Raw genomic sequence first — 6,009 nt, 5'->3', positions numbered from 1 at the left:
CTGTCTTTGTTGGCTTATATAGAAATGCAAAACCAGAAAGAAACCCTCCTGCCCAGGATTAAGCTCTTGGTTTAGAGAACTAGACCCCAGGGAAATGTAAAGGAAGCTCCTTGGAATTTCTAAATAGCTAGAAATTGTATCCTAAGACGACTGAGGAAAACACACACACACACACACACACACACAAAGAATCTTCTAGAAGATGGAGCTTCTCCCTCAGCTGGACTGTCCCTCCATTTTTAATGAGGACTTTCTTCAACATCCCTCGTAGATTATTTTTGACTTAGCCACACAGGGAGCCTATTTTAAAGCTCGCAATTTGAAAATCATGGACGCTTTATACAGCCCTCCACCTGCGTCTCTTTTTAGGAACACAGCCCTTTATTCGCTGATGGATGAAAACCCCCAGCAAGCACAAAACTTTGTTAAGCTGTCACTCTCAATAGAGTAAGAAAAAAAAATGATGGACAAAGAAGGAACAAATTGCATCTTCCAATAAGTTTTCTTGAAGCCCTTGTTAGAAGCTGTAACCTCAGACGTTAACTAAATTTAACCCACTGCGACCCAGAAGGTGACCTTCACCTCCCCATTCTTGTGCTTCCTGAGGCTGCCGGAGAGAACTGGCTCCTGCATTGGAAAAGGCCTCTCTGTCCTACACAAAGGCCCAGCCTAGCTGCCACCCTGCCTGGAGGCCCCTTGCCGCCCGAGGGGTCAGCACCTGGGCCGAGAAGCAGGTGACAGTGGCCTGCCTGCATCCTTCTAGAGCACGTTATAAGAGTGTCTACCCGTCAAGGATCACGTGGCAGACGCAGGCATTCAAGCTACTGAAGTCCAGGTTTCCTTTGTGAGCGCAGACTTTACACAAATCAATCTATTGCTGTTCAGCTGACTGTAAAATTGGTAGATTTACTGTTGCAAAAAAAGAAGAAGAAAGAAGAAAAACACAGTTTTCACTTCCATGTTGGCAGGGCCATGGATGCATAGGGCTGCCAACAAAGCCGCCTTTAAAATCTTTGCCGGGGAGGACTTAGCAGTTTTTTGTGTGTGGTGGGGGGTGTTAAACAATGACTCCAATGGACAGCGGACAGTCTTCTCTGCAAGCACACATGTAAAACTCCACACCCCAGGAACTTGGGAAAGGAGAGTAATTGGCCTCTAATTCTGTTTGCCTCAAGGAGAGTGACGGTCCAGATTTTCCATCATCAATGTACTTACTGGCAGACCTGCCCTCCTCAAGTAGCGAGGAGCCGGACGCTGTCACATGGCATAGAAAAGCGGTCCTGTGCTTTATGTGAAGTGTAAGTGCTAGGGGATATGTTGGTCGTGTTTTGCTGTGACCACCACAGCAAAACCACCACCGTAAAGAGTATGGAATGTCTTCTAAGTTTTTATCGTCCTGTCCTCATTGTTCTGTGTGATGTGAGCAGTGGGAACTACTCGCTTTAACAGTTTCAAAACTGAACGCAGTTGGCTCTGAGGCCATAGCTCAGTTGATACAGTGCTTGCCAGGCAAGCATGAGGATCTGAGTTCAATTCCCAGCACCCATATAAAGAGTTGGGTGTGGTGGTGCACACTTGTAATCCCAGTGCCAAGGAGGCAGTGACAGGAAGATCCTGGGGCCTCCTGCCCAGCCAGCCTAGCCTAGTGGGAGAGGTCCAGGCCAATGAGAGACTGTCAAATTTTGTCAAAAGGATAGCACCTGTGGAACAATAGCCACCATTGACCTCTGATCCAGTGGTCCTACACATTTGTGCATATGTGTGCACGTGTTGAAAGTTAGCTAAGTCACTCCAAAACCCACCACCTTGCTTTTCCAAATGAGACATTTCAAACCCATTTTCTCTTTCATTTGGTTGTGCAAAAAGACTATGCATGGAAGAGAAATGCATCTCCTTATGTAAATATTGCATTTAATGCACATGATAGCTTTTGAAAAATTCATCTCACTGTGTAGACTCTGACATACTTATTGTGCTCATTTACAGATATGGTCATGGTTTAATAATTGGTGTCATCGGTTTTTGACAAAAGAAATACTTGATCTGGAGTGTGATGCTGTGAGGGACTTTATACATGATGAAGAGTTGTATTCTGGATTGATTTATAGTCTTAGGGTACATGAAGGGCTGAAAGACAGGTGTGGCTACCACCAGATGCTCTCCAGGTCTCCTGGGGGGACCTGTCTAAGTATCACGGAACAAATGTGTCACACAGAGGACGATTCTCAAGTCTCACACACGTTGAAAGCACAGCTAAACCTACTGGTGTTTTGATTTTGTTTTGTCTTGTTTATTCAGCACATTGGCGTTTGGAGTGAGTGACCCATGGTCCCACCTGAGAGTAAACGGTCAACATGAAGACTTATCATGATAGTTTATGGTAACAGACTCGTGGATTTGTGATAGTCATCTCATTGGATGGAGCCGGTCATCTTCGGGAAATTTTGAATGCTTTTCCTAACGTTTGGTCAAAGCCTAATCCCGCTCCAGCACATCTTGTTTCCTGCATCCCTTTCACCATAGCAGCAGGCAGAAGGTGAATGCGTGTCTTCTCAGCCATTAGACCCACGCTGTACTGACAGAGTCACTGCCCTGAACCCATGCAGACTTGACAGCATCTCTACAAGTTCAAAAGAAACCCAAGAATTGCACTAGTATGCGGTTTGCTTTTAAAACGGTGATTGTCCCTAGTCACCAAGCAAGAGGGAGTGTCTGCTGGTTCCTGTGCAGACTTTCTTCACCAGCTTGTCCCAAGGTGCCCTCTCTGGTGCCCTGGCTGCTGTGGGTGGCCTAGCCTCTCCCCTGAAAGGTTGGACTCATTGACAGGCTTGCTGTGGACATCAGTGTCACGCTCTTTGGTGTGTAAGGACCACTTGTTCTGAAATTAATTTGAGACAGAATTTTTGAAAGAGTTTCCATGGAGACCTTTTTTGGTTTTTTGGTTTTTTTTTTTTTTTGTTTGTTTGTTTTTGTTTTGGGTTTTTTGTTGTTGTTATTGTTTTGTTTTGTTTTTAGTTTTTTGAGACAGGGTTTCTCTGTGTAGTCCTGGCTGTCCTAAAACTAACTCTATAGACCAGGTTGGCCTTAAATTCACAAAGATCCACCTGCTTCTGCCTCCTGAGTTCTGGGATTACAGGCATGTGCCACCACTGACCGGCGAGATCTTTTAAATAAAAGTGAAATTTGGAAAAAAAAATACTGAGGACTTATAGACCTGCCATCTCTTAGTTAAACATTCATCCTGACAGGACTTTTTCTGGAGCTATAAGACAGCTTTGTTACAGGTGAGAAATGTAACCGAGGCAGCAATGGTACCAGAAAGGCTTAATACAGACAGAAACCCCCAATATTCCAATATTTGTCCAAAGAATCTGAAGTTCTTTTTGACAGACAAATCAGAAACTGCGCCTTGGGAAATAGGTGAGAGAAAGACAGTCTCGGGGCAGGGTGCTTGTTGTATGTGTTGTCTTCATTCAAGAGTCTCCAAATCCTGCCACCACCAAGCTGAACCTATTGCTCCCAATGTCTCCTTAAAATAGGCCACATCCTGGATAGATGGCTCAGTGGTTAAGAGCACTGGCTGCTCTTCCAGAGGATCCAGGTTCAGTTCCCAGCACCCACATGGTAGCTCACACCTGTCTGTAACTCCAGTTCCAGGGGATCTGACTCCCTCACACAGACATCTATGCAGGCAAAACACCAATGCACATTAAAAACATTTTTTTAAAATCAGGTTTTTTAAAAAATAGACTACATCCCATTTCCTGGAGGCTATAACAGGATTCAGGAGCTGAAGGGGAAAGTGGGTGTGCAAGTCCCAAGGCCATGTCTATAGTAGCATTCCTCCTTCTTGTCTGACTTCTCTCAGGAATGCAAAAGCAAAACCGCTATCCTAGGTCCAGCGCTGTAGCACTCACCTTCTCGCCCAGCACTCAAGAGGCCAAGCAGGGCACACTGCTTGTTGTACATGTTGTATGAGACAGAGGACCTCTGTGAGTTCAGGTCCTTCCTGGTCTACTTTGAGAAATCCAGTACAGCCAGGACTGCATAGAGAGAGCCTGTCTCAAACAGAATAAAACAAACAACATTTTTTTAAAAAAAAACCCACCATCATGTAGGTGTTAGGACAGCTAATGGTGGCAGCTGCTCCAGCCATTCGCTAGGTCCCATGGCCTTCAAAGAAGCCTACAGCAAGATGCTGAGCAGGTAAAGTAGTTACCAGGGATGTCTGTCTGGTTAAATTTCTTAAACCATCATCTTGTCAAACTGTAAGCCCTTTGTTTGCATATTAAATGCTTCTGTTTCCTTGTGTCCATTGGACTTAGCGTTTCCACAGAGCAGTGTCTCTTCTCCAGCACAAGTACTATTGAGGAATACGGCACCAGGCTGCTTGGGTCAGCTTTTCTTTTTCTTTTTCCCCTCTTTTCATTTCTTTTATTTTTAAGTACTCAGGATAGAAACCGGGGCTTGCACATGCTGGGCAAGTACTCTTGCTCTGGGGCTAGGGATTTAACTCAGAGTTAGAGCACTTGCCAAAGGAGTACTAGGTTCTAAACCCTAAATCAATCAACCAATCAAACAAGGATGATCCGTCACTGAACTCTTTCCCCAGTCCCCTTCACTCTTTCTTTTTTTCTCCTTTTAAAATCTTTTAAAGTTATTTTGATCTGTTTGTGTGTGTGTGTGTGTTCCTGCACGTCTGCATGTACCCGCGTGCATGGAGGTGCCTCCAAGGTAATAACAGGGCTTTGGGGTCCTTGGAACTGTAGTTACAGGCAGCTGTGGGTGCTGGGAACAGAACCCAGGGCCTCTGCAAGAGAAATACCCTCTTAACCACTGAGATATCCAGCCTTCTTGTTACAGTCATTACATTGCTAATTGTGTGATGTCGGGACAAGTCATATAGTGTCTTCATGTCTCTGCCCCCTCATCTAGGAAATGGGTAATGACAGCAGTAGCTCACGAGGGTGTCTGGAGGATTAAACTAACTTGATACACATCAAGTGCTTAGAAGTGTGGCAAATGTTGTCGTAAATACAGGCGCATGTGGCCATAGTGGACCTGTCTACCCAGAGGTATCCGCACAGCTATGCTTCCGTCTTCCCATCAAGGACTAATCCCAGCAGAAGAAAACGCGTCTCTAATTCTTCATTTCACTTGGAAATGACCGGCATGCAGGCCCCAGACTGGTCTTTGGGTCGTACAGAATTGCTTCAGGCTTTGCCATATCACAGATCCAAGGTTCATGTGCCAGAGGTTGTGATTTGATGGGAAAAGGAGACTTAGACGTGGCTCTCAAGAAGCTGTTCAAGGCTGCCTTTGTTTCCTCTGATGCAAGCGTAATAGCTCTAATCAAGTATTACCCTGGTTGAGTTATTTGGTGAGAATTAAATAAGACAAGTCTTGTCATATTTAACACGCAGCCTATAAATACAATGGTTTCCCCTTACAAAAGGAATGTAAGTACCACCATATAGGAAGCAGGGACTAACGCTGAAGTAGGACAGACAGTTAACGGTCTGGTTGCAGGGGTGCGGACCCCAAGAGCCAGCAGATGTAACACAGACTGTGAAGTTCCCATCTGCCCTCTTCCCCAGCTCTGTGGATGAGCTGCGATTTCACCCAGTTCTGACAGCCCTGGAACCTGAATCCATCACTTGTCTTGGCAGGGAGGCTTACTCCTGGCTACCCAGAGTTCTCACTAGCCTGATTGCTCTTATGGCAGTATTCATACCAAAGAGTGGAGTCCAGACATTTATGGAACACATTTATGAGGCATTTGATAGTTCGTTAATACTGCTATTAATGTAGTTGACCCAAGTGATGCAGTGACTTTGCTCCTGGGACTTCACTTTGGGTTTTGTTTGTTTGTATGTTGCTTGGTTTTGGTCTTTCAAGACAGGACTTCTCTGTAGCTTTGGAGCCTGTCCTGGATCTCGCGCTTTAGACCAGGCTGGCCTCGAACTCACAGAGCTCCGCCTGCCTCTGCCTCCTGAGTACTGGGATTAA

This window comes from Alexandromys fortis, unplaced genomic scaffold (genome assembly GCF_014885135.2).
Source record: "Alexandromys fortis isolate MF-2015 unplaced genomic scaffold, M_Fortis_MF-2015_v1.1 scaffold_118, whole genome shotgun sequence".
Lineage (NCBI taxonomy): Eukaryota > Metazoa > Chordata > Mammalia > Rodentia > Cricetidae > Alexandromys > Alexandromys fortis.
Note: the sequence above shows the minus strand (reverse complement) of the source record.